This window comes from Eurosta solidaginis, chromosome 5 (assembly GCF_040869045.1).
Source record: "Eurosta solidaginis isolate ZX-2024a chromosome 5, ASM4086904v1, whole genome shotgun sequence".
Taxonomy (NCBI): Eukaryota; Metazoa; Arthropoda; class Insecta; order Diptera; family Tephritidae; genus Eurosta; species Eurosta solidaginis.
The window spans coordinates 203,208,365-203,230,233 of NC_090323.1; the positions used below are offsets into that span (position 1 = coordinate 203,208,365).

The following is a 21,869-nucleotide window of genomic DNA, read 5'->3' on the forward strand; positions in this document are numbered from 1 at the left end:
GGTCACGATTGCAGTTGCAATTATGGTAGCACTTACAATCAGTATGAATCAGATTTGCGATAACAATTACAATTTCTATGTTATACTTCCGTTTGCAGTTACAGTTACCATTACAATTGCTGTTACCATTTCATTACAAATGCACAGAATGAAAACAAATCTCGTTGTTATTCAAAAGATCTGCCTTTTGAGTGATATGAATGTTTTTAGAGAGAGTTGCCACCTGCCTATACTTCTATATCCTATAAAAATACTTTTTGTATATACGCGTTGATGTCTCGAAAACGTCTTAATCGATTTGGATGAAATTCGGTTAGCGTGCTATATTTTTAGCTCTCTTACCCCTAGGTGTTACCACTCAAACCACACTTACAAGGTTGCCACCTATTCAAAAAATATTTAAAAAGATACCAATAAATGCATCAAATGCCGCTTCAACTGTTTTAAGCAAAAAGTTCAGATTAGCTTGTCAACAAAGCTCAGTTCTGTCATTTATTCATACCACCCTAGTGACTTGTCATCAACCCACGAGTTGTCTGGAATCCTTCCTCTTCAATGACAGCAATTACCGAGCGAGATCTTTCTCGATTACAAATTTAGCCTACCCAAACCCTATCGCTGCTTTCTCGTCTCTACTTTGTAAAATATACAAATAATAACTGAGCCTGCCGAACGCGGGACCACTAGAACTGCATCCAAAACAAGGACTGCCTATTCAGTGTTTACTCTGCCAAGTGGTCAGCCGACACTGCCAAACCAACTTTGAAGAAAATATAAGTCTACCCAACGCCTTTTTAACTGCAATGGAGTTGACTCCTGCTTTTCCAACGATTTTTTACGACATAATGCATGACCTTGACAGTTGTTAATGGCCCAGGTTGGAAGTCAAAAGCATACTCTAGGAGGGACAAGTGCAGTTTTACACGTCACAATTGTCTATAAACTCTTTATCAAAATCTGTTCGAAGTGTGACTGGGCGGAATTGTCTTAATACTTTACTAGTTTACATGGATGATGCTAACGATCTTTTGAGTTAAGTCATTATTTTAACAAAATCTGTAAGCTGGCAATTTATCAGCTTAACTTCATCATGCTAATATCTTGCAGTATTTGTAAGGAGCCCCTCGTACCGAATTTCGTCATGCAGCCTACAAAATCCATTAACGTTATCCCTTTTTTTGTCTGGTAGTCAGAACAACCCTTAGCGCTTCATACAAAGCTAGTCGCTTTGCTGCCTCTCTGTATGATTCAAAGCTTTTGCCGTTTTAAGTTATTTAACTTTGAAGTAAGCCGCAGCGTTTTATTCTGAAACTTATCTACATTGTCATCTCAAGACAGTCGGCAAAGCAAATAAACTTTGTTAGTACAACGACGGGCATTGCCAGGAGCAGAAATGCTTACATACTTCATTTCAATCGGCTTTCAAAATGCTTGTTTACTTCAAGATTTGTACTCATACATACGTCATATATGACGTACTTATCCTGCTTTCATGAGTACGTATCCCTATATCGTCGTTAACAGCTGCATCTTCATTGCTCAATCCTTGTTATCATAATCTTCTTTTTAATTATGAATTTAACACTAACAACGTCATTATGGTCATCATCGCTATCTTCTTGTGAATTGTCATTATACTCATTGAAAGCATCAAAGTCGAGTTGCCGATTGTACGTGAGCAAGTACACACCAACACTTGACTTTAGTTCTCATTCATTTGCTCTCTCTCATTCATTTTAGCCTTTGTGGGATTGATTATATTTGTACATATTTTATATTGTCATTACTTCAGCAGGATTTTTTTGTTTATAATAGCGAAAATAAAAGTTCCCATCATACAAACGAGTCTCTCTAAGGGAATTCCTACGATGAATTTCATTTGTGTTTGGACTCAAGAAGGAGTCACTTTAATTTAGTGAGTAGTTGGATTTGCTGTCACTTTGGTTTAAACCCTTGAAGTAGTTGTAAGTATTTCTAAGCACTAAGTACTTAATCCGCGTCTATTTTAATATGTAGTTCATCATTTTAATGTGACGGATGAATGTCAGAGCCTTTTACAGGATTTTCTCTTTGTATTGAGAATTTTGTAGCCACTTCAGCTGATAGTGATTACACGGAAAATTATCAATGTAGTTAAAATAGATGATTTTAACATTAAAAACACAGGTTAGATTTGTAGCACTTTAGGCAAAGTATCCGGAAGTCAAAATTCTGGTTACTTATAGGGTTCGGAAGCGCGAGGTGACATAACATCTTTATTGATACCTCTTAACCTTTGAACTAAATAACAATGTCAAAGACAGGTGACAAGTAAAAGGTGACTAGTGACAAGTAGCAATTACAAGTGACAGAGTGCAGTTAAATTAGGTTTGGCTGGTTGGGTCGATCAATAAATATTCCACATAGACCGAATGTGCCTATAGTGTAATCAAAACAAGGTTAGAAATAACTAAGTAGTGACAAATTGCACATGACCATTGACAAATTACTGAGAAATGTTTATTCATAGTACCTGAAATAGGAATACATAACCACCTAGGTACTTCACAATATACATTTGGGGCCCTTGGACAAGAACTCTGATATCAAATTGGTAAGTCTTTTGTTATTTTAATAGGATGCATATATGTATGGATACCAATGATACCACTTAACTTTAGAACTGAATGACAAGTGACATATGACTAGTGACAACTACCGGTGACAGACTATACACAACAAATTACATGTAATAAATTACAAACAACAAATTGTATGTGACAAATTACAAGGCAACCGACAAATTTTCCTGCAGAGTACCTAAAATATAAATCACATCCTGCCTGATAGCGTGCTCAGTCTACAACACCAAAGGTACGGGGTTCAAGTCCCGGGCAAATCAAAATCAACACTTTAGAAAACAGTTTTATCAATTGGAAACAAAATGTTTAGACGGGGTCGCTAGTGATTTGGTAAACACCCCGAGTGTATTTCTGCTATGAAAAACCTCTCAGTTGTCGTGAAACATGTAGTTGCCGGAGGTGAGAAATCGGAAGAGATCGAAACCTAAATACTTTTAAGTCACTGAGAGTCTTTGCGATTACTTAACTTAAGAATATTTTAAATGAAACGCTACGCATAAATTAGGGTTTTCTGTTCACGGGGATAGTAAAATTTTAGTTTTAGCAATATCCATCACTTGTATGCTAGAAGCCTTCCTTTCAACAGGTATCAAACAAGGCCAGCTAAGTTTTAAAGATATAGTTCAAGCTGCGCATAAGCCTCATGAGATCCTCTCCTTGAAATATATTCAATGACGGTCAGTAAAATACCAATGTGTCAAATTTAAGAACGGATAGAGGTGAGAGGACAATAAATTTGAAATGGCAAATTATAAACGAAAAATTATAAATTACTAATGACAAGTGACTAATGACAAGTGTTAGTGACAAATTAGTTATGACAAATATCCCTATAGAAAGAGCCAAAGCTTATATAAATGATGCTGGGAATCTGAACACAAATCAAAGTGTGCTGCAAACCAGCAAAATAATGCGTCTTTACAACAAGAGAACTGAATTAGATAGATAAAATACCACGCCTGAGACTTTCAATTGTATATAAAGGACGTGGAAAGCCATGCACCGCAAGGGAGCGTGCACAGAAGCAAAACCGCAGACGTACTCCTGACGCAATTGATAAAAAAACAAAGTAGATGTTGCACTGATAAGCGAGCACAATAAGAAAAAGAACGCCAGCTGCTGTATGGAAGACTCCACCAACTCTACAAATATACAATAGCGATAAGAAAAAGAGCAGTGATAATTTTCATTAAACTTCGTTAATTAAATTCTTTTTTTTTGTAGTTTCGATATTTTAAGAACGACCTTCGTAACTGAAACTATACAGACAAATCATAAAAACGTTTTCGAAAAAATTCGAAAACTTGAACAAATTTACGAAAATTTCGAAAAATTTTATTAGAAGCTCTGTTTTTTCGGTATTTTAGGAAAAAATTTATATGAGTTTTGCAACTGAAACTGGGCAAATCAATTCCAAAAACGGTTTTGAAAAAATTCTAAAAATCTAGAAACTTTCGTACTTTTTATTTGGGGTTCAGTTTTAGAGTACAGGCTATAGATCTCCCCAAAATTCGCATTGATTTTTGACAATTTTTTGCGAAATGTGTTTTAGATTTTCTTTCACATAAAGTGTGAAAATTTCTTTATATGGATAAAAATCTGAATCACCCTACGGAAAAAATTGTCTGAAATCAATGCGAATTTTGAGAAACTTATCATTTTGCACTAAAATTGATTGGGCTGTAGGACTGCATACTAAAAACTATTCAAAGAACTCCAAATGAAACATCAGAATTTTTACCAAAACTTTCTCAAATTATCGAATTTTTTCGGAAACGCTTTTGAGATTTTTTTTGTATGGTTTCAGTTACGAAATTCATAAAAATGTTTTCTTAAAATACCGAAAATTTAGCTGACAAAATTTTGAAAAAAAAAAATGCATCTGCTATTTTTCTGTTCACTGCTGTATATACCTTGTATACTATACTAAGTAAGTGACATACGTTTTTTTGTTTCCGCTCATTGCTCGAAGTTCTAATTTGCCACACGTTACACGTCGCAGCACCAGCGTCACATGTGCTTACTTGCAAATCGGCAAAAAACAACCTTAATGTGGGAGGACAATTTCATTTTCTCAGGTATATAACACCACACACACACACAGTCAAGCTAGCAAAAAACGTATACAACGCATAATTAAAATTAATTAAAATTCACAACTGTCAGTGTGCAACATTTTGTGGCACATGCACTTAGATCTTATGCATGTGTGTGTGTAGAGCAGCAGCAGCAGCAAAAAGCTTAGTGTTTGTGTATGGGTGTCATCAACTGGAAAGTGCAACACCATGAAGATTGTAGTAATTATGTTTTCTAAAAAACGCCAGCTTAACAAGACTGCAATAGCGCTTGGCTTTCTAACTTTTACTACATCCGTTTTCATTTTCATTTGTATTTGCTACACTACTCATAATCTTGCATCCGCTTTGCTGGGAGCTTTTATTTTTACGGCTAAGGTCGCTTCGTGGATTTGATTCTCTAACTAAGAAAATATTCAAATAAAATCTTCTCTTTGTTTTTTGCTGACTAAAGTTATGCCAAGTTAGTAATTATGTTAAAGTATAAAAGTTTTGCGAGTAACTTGACGCTTTGTGCCTTCATTCCGTTCGGCTTATAACCGGTTGCGTTGAAATTTTTAATAGGTGTAGATGTTTTGTCTTATAGTGTTGTGTATAGTATTTCAGCCATATGAATATCAACACCAAGCCTTCCGTTCATATCTCAGATCATACGTCAGACTATTCACTCTTTCTTCTGTTCGGCAGTCTGGTACCCCATAAGGTTCATGTTCGTCAATTAGGCCATCAATGCAACTTTTCATCTCCGTTTTTATTAGCTGTGGTATTTTAACCCGATTTCTTCAATACTTTTAAGTATTCAATGGGCCCTGCTCGGACGCCACTTAAAAATCTTTGAACCTTTTAACTTTTATTGACCATGACTTGGGCGCCACTTAAAATATGTTGGAAAAATTTGACATAAAATGCCTTTTTTAATATTTGAATTATTTTAGCATGATTTATTTTGTACTTTTTAATTTCACCAAAATTCTGCTCGGACACCACTCAAAAAATCTTGGAACCTTATATCTAACAAAATGCATGTTTAGTTTGTATTTTCCGCAGGTTTTTAGTACATGTTACTAGTCCCTAGTTAGATTTAACAACTTGATTCATCTTTATTCAAACACATTTTACTGGCCTGGTTACGATATAATTTGGATCCCTAACAGATATTGGACAACAATTATGTTTTCTTGCTCCAATAAATGTCAGCGTCGGCCGCAGCTCCTAGTCAATCGTGTATAGGAATGCCAGTGGCCTTAGTTGTTCGCGGTATTTGGGCTGTGGCCCCAAACCCTATACGAATTGGTCTATGAGTCTATCTGTGAAACCATGTGCACTTATCATAATTTTTTCGTACTTCGGCTGGTTGATATATCCATATATTCCCTCCATCGATCTATCCGTTTATGTATTATCGAAGTATCTGGGGCTCAGTAATTAGTATTGGCTTTCGGACTCATGCACGGTTTTAAAACAAAAGTTTTCGGTACTGAAAGAGGTAAATTTAAAGATTTTGAAGCATTTTTGTATCTTGGGTGGTATTTAATATCAGGACATCTGAATAATTCAGGGTAGGTAGGTATTTTTAACATTTCCTATAAACCTCCGTTTAGGTCTTGATTCAGATTAGGTTAGTGTGCTTGCCCCCCGTTACAGAGAGGCACAGTGATGAGTAGTATCCAATTGCGAAACCACTGATTACGGCTCTGGACTTCTGTTGTTACTCAAAGACCCATAAAACTGAGCCGCCGTGTGTTTTTTTTTTTGGCATAGGGTAATATGTCTTCAACTGCGGCCAAACGACAAGCATTGGTTTACGTATTGATATCGGCTCTTCTATCTAACTGGTCTGCATCGACTAGCTGGTTTATTATTTTGTTAAGAACAGTCCTTTCGATCCATCGGCGATGATAGCAGCGGCATAGTACCCCTCCGGAAGTCTCCTTGCTTTTTTTATCAATACAAGAGACAGGTGTTCAACGACTAGCGGAAGAAAGCTTTGCCGTACAATTTTTAAAATCACTGGGCTTTCGAGTCGTGCGTACGTTTTCCGTACGTCCAAATTAGAGAAGCATTCTACATGATTGGTTTGCGCCTGGCAGCCTATTGATTTTAGGTACGAACTTTTGCCTCCCAGAGAATAATATGAGTCTTACAGCATAGAAAAGAACGGGTCTGACCACAACCATTGCACACATGTATTGCTGAATAGAGGCGCGTTACCATTCAATTCGGGTGACTTAAATGCCGCCTCGTGAACAGCAAGCTCTCTTTACATGAAAGATTTAATCTGAGTCCACAGTATTTTAGCGAAGAACCGATGACCTTTGCTGAAGGTTGCTGAGAGTTTAGAAATAAATCCCCGTTGAAATTGAGGCTCTAATATTGTGTACGCAATGACTTAAAAAAAAATAAAATAAATGTAAGGCGCGATAACCTCCGAAGAGATTTTAGGCCGAGCTTCTCTTCCAATTTGCGTCGTGCTCCTCTTGATTTTCCCTACAAATTGGCCGGACGGGACCTACATGTTTTATGCCGACTCCGAACGGCATCTGCAAGGCAGATGAGTTTTCACTGATAGCTTTTCATGGCAGAAATACATTCGGAGCGCCTGCCAAACACTGCCGAGGGGCGACCCCGCTTAGAAAAATTTTCTTCTAATTGAAAAATCTTATTTCTAAAATTTTGATGTTGCTTTGCCCGGGGTGTGAACCCAGGGCATACGGTGTGGTTGGCGGAGCACGCTACCATCGCACCACGGTGACCGCAATGACTTAGCCATTAGTAAATTAGAGCCTCAGAGTTAAAGAGCTTTCAGTAAGTATTCAGAGTTCAGGAAAAATGCCATTTTTTCGAGCAACTTAGTGGTGCAAGCCTTGTGATGGTCGCGTGGCCAAAACTTGACGTAATGATTTTATTTTCTAGAATGAGCTTCACAAGTCCTTCAGAATCCGCAACGGTTTGACACTATGCAAGGATTCGAACACGTCCGTTGTTAGTACATTATGTAAGGTATCCGATCTTTAAAACAGCTTTCCTTCTAAATGACAGTTGCGATGATGTTGAGACCAGTTTACACAGACTTTCCTTTCATTTTCCGTTTAATATGGAGCTATAACAAATACAGGTGTTACCTATCTTCCAACGAATGTTGCTTAACTTACACTTGGGTATAGATATACTTTATGAGCAGTTCCGGAGGAACTTGCTTCCTCGCAAACCTTATTAACCTTAAGATTTTAATTTGGTTTTTTGCAAAAAGGATAATGAGGTGACAATCTAATGAAAATTTTATGAATAAATCAAAGGACGTAGAAAAGTGGGAGAAAGAGGCTGAGAAAATATGAAGAGATAAAAAAAACAATTAGGTGAGGTGAGTTAACTTTTAATGAGCGCGTTGTCAATTAGAAACAGATTTTAAATTAATTATTCGAAAATCACAAAAACTTTTTCACTCGACAATGATTGGAAAAGTCAAATGAGACTAAAGAACCCACTGAATTCATATATTAATAGATTTTGCAGCTGATCGAACACTCTCGCTCACTCCCTCTCTCTCACAAGATAACTAACTGTCTGAGCAAAAGTCAATAACGATGAAAATTGAAAAATTGCTAACAGCATCATCATTATTCGTAGCATACTTTCTGGCGCTTTCACAAAATATCTATCAGACGTTAGGCACACACAAACGCACACTCAGTGATGTTTGTGTATGTGAAGAGACGTTGCTCATATGTACAGTTATCAATTGCTGCTCAATTTCAAAAATTGCCAAATGGCTGGCAACTTAACACAATGTTGGCTCCAAAATAGAGCAACAAAGCCCGAACGACGACGTACAATCAATTGCTGCAACCAATGAACTGACAACAAAGTAAAATAAAAGTAACAGTAGCTGCAGACAGAGATAGCAACCAACGAGACAAACTAAAGCATGAATAAACAAGTAAGGAAGGTTAAGTTCGGGTGTAACCGAACATTTCATACTCAGTTGAGAGCTATGGTGACAACATAAGGGAAAATAACCATGTAGGAAAATGAACCGAGGGAAACCCTGGAATGTGTTTGTATGACATGTGTATCAAATGAAAGGCATTAAAGAGTATTTTATGAGGGAGTGGGCCATAGTTCTACAGGTGGACGCCATTTAGGGATATCGCCATAAAGGTGGATCAGGGTTGACTCTAGAATTTGTTTGTACGATATGGGTATCAAATTAAAGGTATTAATGAGGGTTTTAAAAGGGAGTAGTGGTAGTTGTATATGTGAAGGCGTTTACCAGATATCGACCAAAATGTGGACCAGGGTGACCCAGAACCTAATCTGTTGGATACCGCTAATTTATTTATATATGTAATACCTGCAAAGATTTCAAGGGTTTTTTATTTCGCCCTGCATAACTTTTTCATTTTCTTCTACTTAATATGGTAGGTGTCACAATCATTTTACAAAGTTTTTCCCAAAGTTATATTTCGTGTCAATAAACCAATACAATTACCATGTTTCATCCCTTTTTTCCTATTTGGTATAGAATTATGGCATTTTTTTAATTTTTCGTAATTTTCGATATCGATAAAGTGGGCGTGGTCATAGTCGGATTTCGTTCATTTTTTATACCAAGATAAAGTGCGTTCAGATAAGTACGTGAACTAAGTTCAATAAAGATATGTCGATTTTTGCTGTAGTTATCGTGTTCACGGCCATGCGGAAGGACAGACGGAGGACTGTATATAAAAACTGGGCGTGGCTTCAACCGATTTCGCCCATTTTCACAGAAAACAGTTAACGTCTTAAAATATATGCCCCTACCAAATTTCAAAAGGATTGGTAAATTTTTGTTCGACTTATGGCATTAAAAGTATCATAGACAAATTAAATGAAAAAGGGCGGAGCCACGCCCATTTTGAAATTTTCTTTTATTTTTGTATTTTTTTGCACCATATCATTACTGGAGTTGAATGTTGACATAATTTACTTATTTACTGTAAAGATATAAAATTTTTTGTTAAAATTTTACTTTTAAAAAATTTTTTTTTAAAGTGGGCGTGGTCCTTCTCCGATTTTGCTAATTTTTATTAAGCGTACATATAGTAATAGGAGTAACGTTCCTGCGAAATTTCATCATGATATCTTCAACGACTGCCAAATTACAGCTTGCAAAACTTTTAAATTACCTTCTTTTAAAAGTGGGCGGTGCCACGCCCATTGTCCAAAATTCTACTAATTTTCTATTCTACGTCATAAGTTCAACTCACCTACCAAATTTGATCGCTTTATCTATCTTTGGTAATGAATTATTGCACTTTTTCGGTTTTTCGAAATTTTCGATATCGAAAAAGTGGGCGTGGTTATAGTCCGATATCGTTCATTTTAAATAGCGATCTGAGATGAGTGCTCAGGAACCTACATAACAAATTTCATCAAGATATCTCAAAATTTACTCAAGTTATCGTGTTAACGGGCGGACGGACGGACGGATATGGCTCAATCAAATTTTTTTCGATCCTGATGATTTTGATATATGGAAGTCTATATCTATCTCGATTCCTTTATACCTGTACAACCAACCGTTATGCAATCAAACTTAATATACTCTGTGAGCTCTGCTCAACTGAGTATAAAAAAAACAACACAAAACCCCCAAACATACCTAAAGCTCCAACCCCATATTTTCTCACAAAAAAATACGCATAAGACTGGTCAAATGGTAGCAGAGATCTAGAACTGCAGCGACACATGTTTTGCTTTGACTACGAATATTTAGTGCGTTTTTGTGAGGTGAAGAGTTGGCGAGCAGGCTGTAGAAGGAGTGTGGGACGTGTTTGCGATATGGACGAGGGCGACCGGTCATTTAGTCGTCTGCTACAATTGGCAATAAAACATGTCGAAGACTGTGCCAGCAGTTTAAGTTAATGTCGTTTACAAAAAAAAAATACAAAAACAACAACAAAATGAAGCTTTTTTAAATGCAAGTCTGCATGCATGGATGAATGAATCAATGCGAGTGTGTGTGTGTGTGTGTTTATAAATGTGAATTAAAACGTGCAGGAGGAGCTGACAGTAAACAAGACACATAAGACATGATATTTTCTATGTTGTGTGTGTGTGTTGATTCCGCAGACACATTCGTATTTGTCAACAACGTATGTATCGTAAGAAATATACAAAAACAAAATGTCAACAAAACAGACATGCAACCAAAGATAAGCAACATTCGTAAAGCCACAACAACATCAACAATACAAAATGAACGACAGCAGTTGCCTAAAGCTTTTGTTGTGGTTGTTTTATAGTTTTCACACAATAAATAATAGCGTTGGATATTTCTCGTAGCTTAGAGGAAAGGCTTACTATGTATGATTAACAAGGACATTATTGGACTTGGTACTTGTTTTTATTATACATGTGTTATATTATTATTATAATTATTTATTAGGATAATATAAAATATTACACTAATTTAACAGCACACTAGCTACATTGGCCTTCAGTGCTTGGTTTCTTAGTAGATGATACATATATTCTTATCAGGTACGAAATATTTAGTTATAAAAATTTACAGTTTTTCAATTAAACCAATATTTTTTATATAGTTAAATATTTTTATTACATTGTCTTCTGTGATAGTTTTCAAAAGTGTTGAAGGTTTTTTGGAACCAAATAAGGTTGCACGCTTAGCTTGTAAGATTGCACAGGTATCAAGAATGTGTAGAAGATTGAGATGGTTGTTGCAGAAAGGTCATTGGGAGGGAGATGTAGAAAGGAGGAGGTGTTCATGAGTTAGTTTTGAGTGACCTATCCTTAGGCGGACGAATGTAGAAATTTGTTGTCTGGATAGTGAGGATGGGAAAATTAACTTTTTGCCTTCAGGCTTATAGGTTTTGTAAGGGTGAGTGAATTGCGACCACGACTCATCATGTAGTTTCAAAAGATAGTTTTTAATACAAGCTTGAAGGTCTTTAGAGAGAGGGGGAGCAACAAGAGTTGTGGGAGAATGGTGCATATTTTTTGCCGCTAGATCGGCAAACTCGTTTCCCTGGATACCTTTATGACTTGGTATCCAAATGATACGTATTTTGCTTTGGGTTCTTATCAAACAATCTCGTATTTGGCAAAGAAGTTGATTACTGTTGTGGATATTTTTAATCATTGTATCACCGAAAAGCTGTCTGTGAATATAGCGAACTTGCCTTTGGACTTAGAGGCATATTCCACTGCTTTATGGATAGCGGTTGCCTCAGATGAGAATATTGAGCTGTAGCCTCCTGTTAACAGTGTTCCATTGCTTTGTACAACAGCAAAACTTGTGCTGAAATCTGTTGTAGATCCGTCAGTAAATATTTGGGTTCTATTGGCGAGATCTTTACTGTTGATTAGCTCATAGTAGAGGTGTATAAAGAGATCGGAACTTGTGTGACTTTTGGGGTAAGCGTGAAGGTCGGAGTTTATTGAAATGGTGTTTTTGTTGGGTTTGTTGTTAGACTGCTATGTTATGTTATATCATATTATGTTGTGTCATGTTATGTTATGTTATGTTAGGTTAGGTTATGTTATGTTATGTAAAGTACAATATGTTATGTTCCGTATATGATATATCTAGTCATGTCGTAAATCTGTAACACTTATGCTATGTTGTGTCACTTTAGGTTATGTTATATTTTTAATCTATTTTATGTGGTTTGTAGTTTTATTGTTAAAGGTTTACTATGTATGAATAACAAGGACATTATTGGACTTGGTACTTATTTTTATTATATGGGTTATGTTATTTGGTGTTTTTGTTGGGTTTGTTGTTAGGCTGTTATGTTATGTTACATTATGTTATATTAGTCATGTTATGTTATCTCATCTTATGACATGTCATCTTATGTTATGTTAAGGTACAATATGTTATGTTGCATTCCAACAACGTAAAAAACATGCTTTTTCAAGAGTCACTGACCGGAATCGTATGCATTCCGGCAGTATAATCTTATGGGTCAGGCATCGAGCTGATTGGAATCCGGTGCATTCCAACAACACAGGTCATGTTACTTTTTTATGCCTTGTGATGGCGTATCCTCATTACACTACTCTTAGCACTGCCGGATTCCCATGACATGATGATTGGAATCTTGTTGCATTCCAACAGGGAGATTGGAATCCACTGCATTCCGAAATCATGCTGAGCGGAATCTGATGCATTCCGCCAGTATAAGATTTCGGCATAAGATCTTATTTCTGCTCATATTTCTTATTATTATTATATTCTGAAATTAAATAGTAATGTTCATTAATATTTCTTTGTTTGTAATATAACATTGTTGAAAGCTCGATATATCTTAAATTTTATCTTTTGAGTTGTATATTTATATATCTTTTATATTATGCAGTCGACCATAGTTTGTCGTCGACTTTAAATAATAAATAAATAAACAAATAAATAAATGTGTAATGCTTATGCTATGTTATGTTACTTTAGGTTATGTTATATTTTTTTAAATTTATTTTATGTGCTTCGCAGTTTTATTGGTATTAATAAGTTATGGAGGGTGGAGCTGTGTGTAGAAGTCCACGAAAGTGGGGAAAGCTTCTGACCGCCATTCACCTGGGAATGGCCAGAGCAATTATTTTGCATGCGGTTCAAACAGCTCACTACTGCCGGTCGCTTGCGGCAAAGTATCCTCTAGGTAGCCGCTAAACATCCGTCTAGCGGTGAGCTAATGTCAGAAGGCGACAACCTGGCTAGGCCACTCTGACATAATCAATTTAAGGGCTAGCCGGGGAGATCGCATCGGCAGCGTCTGTACACCTCTAGGTGCGGCTGCAAGCGGGCGTCTGTCTTGGAGCAAGCGGCTCGCTTTATAAACGTGCAAGTAATATTTTCAACCCCGCTGAGCTGGTTGTGCGCTGGGCTTGGGACCCGCCACGTAAAACCAAACTCCAATGAAATATACCAACAAGCCTCGGAAAAATACACTCTCTATTGATGACGACCTTGGCAAAAGTTTGAAGGACAATGAATTGAGGGCATGCAACTGGAACGTCCGCTCCCTGAATGGGATAGGTGCAGATGCCCGGCTGGTTGATGTCCTCGTCAAAGCAAAATCTGACATCAACTTGGATGCGTTGGAAAAAGCAACGAAGAAAAAAGATCAAAAATTGTGACATCTATTGGAGTAGCCATACGAATAAGCGCAGTTTCGGCGTCGGATTCGTGGTGGGAGAGAGACTTTGTCGCCAAGTTCTGGCGTTCACGCCTGTGGACGAGCGTCTCGCCGCTATCCGAATAAAAGCAAAATTTTTGTAATATATCATTCATCTGCGCCCATGCGCGAACAGAGGAGAAAGACGATGAGGTGAAAGACACTTTTTATGAACAATTAGAACGCACATACGAGCGCTGCCCCCGTCATGATATAAAAGTCGTGCTTGGCGACTTTAGCGCCAGGGTGGGCAAAGGAGGTGTCTTTGGTCCTACAGTCGGAAAGTTCAACCTGCACAATGAAACTTCTCCTAAAGAACTGAGGCTGATTGACTTTGCCGGTGCTCGAAACATGGTCATATCCAGCACGAGTTTCATGCATAAAAGGATACATCAAGCTACATTTTGATAGACTGACGGCATGCCTCCAGTGTTTTAGATGTGCGCACGATCCGAGGACCTAACATCGACTCGGACCATTATCTCGTTGCAGCCAAAATACGCACCCGCCTCAGGGCGGCTAAAACCAAGGAACAAAAAACACAAGGAAAGCTAGATGTCGAAAAGCTTCAATCACAACAGACTGCCAATGATTTCGCAACTCGACTCTCACACCTGCTCTCTGACAGTACAACTCATCCTGAAGGAATGAGCAGTGGAAGCATATCTCTAAAGCACTTCGTACTGCCGCAAAGGAAAAAATTGTTATCGGCGGCTGGTACGATGAAGAATGCCGCGTTGCAACCGAAAGAAAAGACGCTGCCTAGAGGGCTACGTTAAAAGCGAGCGCAACAAGAGGAGTGTGTGAACGCTATCATGAGTTGAAAAGGGAAGCGAAACGCCTTTTCAGGAAGAAAAAAGCAGAAGCTGAAAGGCGTGAGTGCGAGGAGCTTGAGCTACTAGCCGCCAGGAATAACGCTTGAAAATTCTACCAAAAAATACGGCGACATACGGAAGGTTTTAAGACTGGGGCAAGCTCCTGTAGGAACGAAAACGGCGACCTTGTAACTGATGTCCAGAGAGTGCTTAGATTATGGAGGGAACACTTCTCTGCTCTCCTAAATGGAGGCAGCGATTCACTGCGGAGAGATGACGACCCCAACCCGCAATCGATGATGATGGAATATATGTCCCCCCGCCCGATTCTGACGAAGTTAGAATAGCAATAATGCGATTGAAAAACAACAAGGCCGTGGGCGCTGATGGATTGCCTGCGGAGCTATTCAAGTACGGCGGCAAGGAGTTGGTAAGGCGCATGTAGCAGCTTCTTAGCAAAATATGGGCGGAGGAGTGCATGCCCGACGATTGGAATCTAAGTGTTCTTTGCCCAGTCCACAAGAAGGGGGATACTGCATTAATATCACATATAAGGTCCTTTCAAGTGTATTGTGCGAATGATTGAAGCCCGCCGTGAACCGACTGATTGGACCTTATCAGTGCGGCTTCAGACCTGGTAAATCTACCATCCAACAGATTTTCACAATGCGCCAAATCTTGGAAAAACCCCGTGAAAAGAGAATCGACACACATCACCTCTGCGTCGACTTTAAAGCCGCCTACGACAGCACGAAAAGGAGCTGCCTATATGCCGCTATGTCTGAATTTGGTTTCCCCGCAAAACTTATACGGCTGTGCAAAATGACGTTGAGCAACACCATCAGCTCAGTCAGAATTGGGAAGGACCTCTTCGAGCCGTTCGAAACTAAACGAGGTTTCAGACAGGGTGACCCCCTATCGTGCGCTTTCTTTAATTTCATGCTGGAGAAAATTATACTAGCTGCAGAACTTAACCGCACTGGAACAATATACTATAAAAGCATGCAATTACTGGCATATGCTGATGACATTGATATCATCGGCCTAAACACCCGCGCTGTTAGTTCTGCTTACTCCAAACTGGAAAAAGAAGCGGTAAAGACGGGTTTGATGGTGAATGAGGACAAATCGAAGTACCTGCTGTCATCGAGCAAAGAGTCAGCGCATATGCACCTTGGCAACCACGCTACTGTTGGCAGCCATAATTCCGAAATAGTAAAAGACTTCGTTTATTTGGGAACCAGCATCAACACTAGCAACAACATCAGCACTGAAATCCAGCGAAGAATCAATCTAGCCAATAAATGCTACTTTGGACTAGGTAGGCAATTGAAAAGGAAAGTCCTATCTCGGCGAACGAAAATCATAGTCTACAAGTCACTTGTCTTACCCGTCCTGCTATATGGGGCAGAAGCATGGACCATGACAACAGCAGATGAAGCGGCTTTGGGACTGTTCGAGAGAAAAGTTCTTCGAAAGATTTATGGACTTCTACGCGTTGGCGATGGCGAGTACCGAAGAAGATTTAATGATGAGCTATACGAGCTATACGCAGACTTCAACATAGTCCAGCGAATTAAAACGCAGCTTCTGCACTGGTTAGGCCATGTTATGCGAATGAAAGATGATGCTCCGGCCAAGAAAGTGTTTCTATCGGAACCCGCCTATGGAAGCAGAGGTAGAGGGCGGCCCCACTCCGTTGGAAGGACCAGGTGGAAAACGATTTAAAATCCCTTGGTGTGACCAATTGGCGCCGGTTTATGTCATGGTACTTTATGTTGCATTGTAATGTAAAGCTATGTTATGCTTTGTTATGTTATTATATGCTATGCCAAGTTCCTTTATGTTACTTTATATTATGTCATGTAACTGTATGTTACTTTACTTTATTTTATGCAACTTTATGTGGCATTATGTTATGTTACATTATTTTATGTAACATTATGTTATGTTATATTATATAATGTTATGCTTTTTTGTTGTGTTATGTTGTGTTACAATATGTTGGCTCATATACTTTATGTTATGTCAAATTGTATAATTTTTTTCTTTCTGGTTTTTACATTTCATACTTAATCTAAAATGATTGATCGATTAAAGCTCCACATATGTAGTTAAAAGAAATTACATAATTACCTTTTAAATTATCCTGCATATTGCGCCTTAACTTAATTTCTAGAAGCACTCATAAAATGAATATTTAGGAATCTGCAAAGAAAAGAAAAACAGTAGGTTAAAAAGCGAAAACAAAAAGGGTTACAATAAAGAAAGCTGTCTCAACATCTGTTTCAATTCGTGAGTAAGCTGTTTTGTTGCTAACATACTGTTCTTGGCCTTAGGTTTACTAGCGAAGAAATATCAAATCAAGGCAAGCCACGCAAGGAAAGGACAAGAAGGAAAGACAAGCAAAAAGAGAGGGGAGAAGAAAGAAAGGATAAGAAGTCAAAGCCGAAGACAAACCGGAGGCGGAACCGAAGAGAACGGTGTTTAAAAATTTGTTAATGGTTGGTTATCGACAGGTTGTGGGCGTGTTACATATATGTATGTATCTTATCGGTGAGTTATCGGTATGTTTTAGGTGTTTTATCCACATGGCATAGACGAGTATGGACGAAATGTTATAAATTAGCTTCCGATAACCAATGTTATCAATTAGTTACCGATGTTTTATGACCGAGCTATTGGCTTATTATTATCAAAAATTTATTGATTTGCTATCGAAAAGTTATCAAAAATCCATGAGTTGTCGGAGTGCTACTGATTTGTTAAAAAAAAGTTGTCGAAAAAGTATCGAAGAATTACCGAAAAAGTATCGAAAAGTTATGGAAAAGTTGGAGTTGCTATCAAAAAGTTATCGATTTGTTATCAAGAATTTGCCGATTCGTTGTCAAAAAGTTATCGAATTGTTATCGAATATCTATCGATTTATTATCGAAAATTTATAGATTTTTGATAACAAAATTGTTATTTTTATCTGCTAAAATATGTTATCGAACAATTATCAATTTACCATCGAAAATGTATCGATTTTTTCCGAAAATGTATCGATTTCTTTTCGGAGTGTTACCAATATAATATTGGCGATTCATCGGATATTCAGTATAAAATCGTTGACACAACTGTAACCAATCTGTAAACCAATAAGAAGACGGTGCTCAGGGGTTGATAAGCGCAGTTGAAATCTTCCGCAATCCAATTGTCAACCTCAACTACGCGAGGCGAAGCCTGCTACAAACATGGATGTGTCATACATATGTTTACCAGACGACGCTTTGGCGACTCCAAGTTCCTGATGGAATTTAGGAGTGGGTCGGTATGGCCTAGAAGGTTCAATGTGGTCATATTAAATCATTTCCGAAATGCGTTTTAGATTTTCTTGTACACAAAGTGTGAACATTTTTTTTTATGGAAAAAATCTGAAACACCCTTCGGAAAAAATTGTCAAAAATCAATGCGAATTTTGAGAAACCTATAACTTTGCACTAAAATTTATTAGGCTGCAGGACTGTATAATTCTGCAATTCAAAGAACTCCAAATGAACTCCAATTAGTAAAACTTTTTAAATTTTCGAATTTTTTTTAGATTGAGATTGTATGGTTTCAGTTAAAAAATTCATAAAGGCTTTTTCTTAAAATACCGAAAGTTTAGATGACGAAATTTGAAAAATATGCAGCTGCTTTTTTTCTGTTCGCTGCTGTATATACATTGTATGTGCATATGAATGTACACTTATACTAAGTAAGTGCAATACATTTTTTCGTTTCCGCCCATTGCTCGTTTCCGTGATGGTAGAGAGAGAACCTTTATGGTGCTTTTTACCGGGACGTGCCGGATCTATACCCGGCAAAGGGCCATAAACAACGATAAACTCCCCAACAAATACCGGGAGTGTCTGTATCGCTACAACAACAACAAGCTGATGACTTGGCGATAACAAACGGATAGCACGACGATAATAATTCGCTTTCGATAATAAGCCTATAATAAAATAAAATTTTGCCGGTATCGGCTGTAACCGATAAAAAGGCGATGAAGCTCTTCTCCAAAAGCCCTAAATTATTTTTTTCTGGTGAAGTAACCTCCATTGGGGTTTAACTTCAACTAGGTTGCAAAATAACGACAATCAAGAAAAGTTGAAAAAAAACACCGAAAACGGATAAACATATCTAAAATATCGATAATGGTTAATGGTATATTTTGAATTGTTTTATTTGTATTTTATAAAACAACTAGAAGACCCGGCAGACGTTGTCCTGCCCTAAATTTGGCCTATCTGCATACATTTTAATAAGCTTTTTCCGTCTGACTCTGCCCTCCCCCCTCCTCACTTTTTCCTAATCCATTTATTCACTCCTCCGTCCGTCTTTTTCGCTTCATCTATCTCCATCTTCGTCTCATTCTATCTCTTTTTCAATCTCCTTCTCTTTTTCTCTTCTCTCAATTTCTTCTCATTCTTCTGCATCCCTTATTGCCTGTCCCAGAGGGTGGTATGTATTTTATTCTAGTGCCAGTCCCAGTCCCACTCCGAGTCTCAGTCCCAGTCCTAGTCCTAATCCCAATCCCAGTCCGTGTCTGGATAATATATTACTCTGTACTACAGCACTCATCAACAGCTTTGATTTGTTATCCATATTCTATAAACACATTCTATGGGTACTCAGGTCCACGTTTCGGCCTATATCTCGAGACCCTGTTCGTCGATCGCAACCAAACCTATGTAGTAACCACCGAGTGAGGTTTACGCAACTTGTGTGAAAGTTTGAACAAAATCGACCGACGCATCTCTTCAAACACCGGTGACCAACTAACACACATTTTAGCCTTTCTTTTTATATATGTACATAGATTTTTATTTTTCACACTTCACTATAATATTAAAACGAAATGCAGATTTTCGTTGCTTTTGAAATTCGGCTTAAAAATTGGAACAACTAAAGACTCTCCTTAATTAAAAAAAATGTCATAGTACCTCTAAATCGCAGCCCCCCGCAGAACCCCCCCCCCCCCCCCACTATCTCGGCGGGCCTGGTGATGTGCTATACTTGATATCATTCGCTATAATATTTTTTATTGATAAGCACGTCGTTTAATTAAACACCAACCAAAATCACGGAAGTATATCCGACCCTGAAAATGTGAGTGCCAGTGCGTATACGGAACATTTTATTATTACGTATAAACATATAAAAAATTGCAATAAAATAATATTGCGACTATAAACTGAAATATAACCTATCCTATCTTTCAAGTTAGGTCAAACTACACACGGGGTGCAAAACAAGTTCAAAATCGGTTCAATAGTTTAGGAGTCCATTTGCGCCAAACATAGTGACACGTGCTTTTTATATATATATTATATATTAAGATTTAAAAACTACGCACAGAAAAACTAACAAATCGAAAATATTTGGATTAAAACAGAAACCTGCTATTAAAAATATAAAAAGAAGCTCCCTATCTAATTACAATCACCATCTGCTAAACGCATCTATCATGTTGCAAATGTTGTTTGTTAACAAATTAAACTCGAAACATCGAGCAAAAAGGAACACAACAAAATATATCACACGCATAGAACCTCTAAATCAAAACATTGATAGAATTGCAAAACAAAAGAAAAACTAGCAAAGCAAATGGACACGTTTATATCAAAGGACAATTTCATCCAATGACCAAATGGACTGAACGACAAAGTGAAAGGTTCAAATTGCATTTGAACAAGATAAACAATTTTCAACTATTACTATGCATAGTTGTGTGAGTGTGTGCGTGTGTGTACTGGTATGAGTATGCGCATTTGTTCGAGCTCATATTGACATGATTTTTTATGCCTTTGCTTTAGTTTGGCATTTGCGAGTTGTTTATGCGATTTTTAGAAGCTATAAAAGGGTGCTGCACTGCGGTACAAGCTGAATTGGGTGGTTACGTACGCACATACACCAACAACCAACAAATTGAAGCAATGAAACATACAAACAAATGGCCATCGTTTATTCGAGCGTTCAGATGGTGCAAGGTTTTCGGTGTGTCATGCGGGTCCTTTATTGCTTGCAGTCATTTTTACGAGTGTAAATACGCTAAAAAAATAGTTGTGAATCATATACGCTACTGGTGAACCAACTGTCTTTTGGCCTACCCGTTCAAGCACCGAATGTGAGCTTTGGATACTAGTTCAAAAAAAGTATAGTCCAATTACTTTCTCTTTTCTTCCATGCTCTGAAATTCTTTCTCTCTTTTCAGCATTTCCTTTCTTTCTTCGTTTCTCCTGCCACCCTTTCCCGTTTTCACTACCTTGGGCATACCTTCACCCTGGCGACTAGCGCGCCTTGTTGGACGGCCATAACCGTTTAAACGGTTAAGCGCCAATTAAGTAAGTAAGTATACCTTTACCCTCATCCTCAAATCCATCCTCATACTATTTCCCATCGTCATACTCATCCTCATCATTATTCTCCTCCCAATCCTTAAATTCATCGTCATCCCCATCATCATCCCCATCCTCATCCTGATCCTCATCATTTTTCTCATTCTCTTTCTCACCCTAATCCGGATTCTCATCCTAATCTTCATCCTAATCTTCGTCCTTATCTTCAGCTCCATCCTCGTCCTCACCCTCAACCTTATCCAACATAATTACGATTTAAACAATATTTATATTAAAAGATTTATTTCGACCAAGCAAAACATTTCTCTTTGTTTATGACCATCCCGCCAAACGAAAAGGTCTTGACGTCCCGATCGTCTCCGATGTTGACTACAGTCCTTGATCCTTAGTTCTGCGGCTACCCGCGGGATCATTTATCCAACTATTGCGATCCGCCGACCATTTCTTTCGATAAATGGACCACAACACACACCTCAGCGGGGGTTTTATCATAGTAATAACATTTCGGTATCAGGTAGATCTACATATGTTCAAGATTGCAGAGAGCTGCCCTGAAGAATAACTGATTAGTTGACGAATCTCGCTAAGGATGTTGTCGACAGCGACAAGTTTGAAAAAATAAGCGTGAGGTTGAAGGACGTGAGTGTGCGATGCTCGATATGCTATCTGCTATCAATTATGGCTATCAGAAATCAGCTGGTAAACTCACCATCAAAAAACCAACCACACAAAAACTAGGTATTACAGCCGTCACAGAACAGTCATACGAAATTTTGTCTGAGCGGCATTCATTCAG

At 37.9% G+C, this 21,869-nt stretch overlaps 1 protein-coding gene across 9 annotated transcripts in view; it reads right to left on the reverse strand.

Moving 5' to 3' along the window:
• Positions 1-21,869, reverse strand: part of sfl (N-deacetylase and N-sulfotransferase sfl) — a 547,000-nt gene that overhangs the window by 445,593 nt on the left and 79,538 nt on the right. For 4 of the 9 annotated variants that reach the window (XM_067787551.1, XM_067787550.1, XM_067787549.1 and 1 more), the window contains exon 3: positions 16,824-16,895. The exons of the other annotated variants lie outside the window; for them this stretch is intronic. The gene's annotated coding sequence lies outside the window, so the exon portion shown is untranslated. The remainder of the gene's footprint in view (positions 1-16,823; positions 16,896-21,869) is intronic. 9 annotated transcript variants of the gene reach the window in all.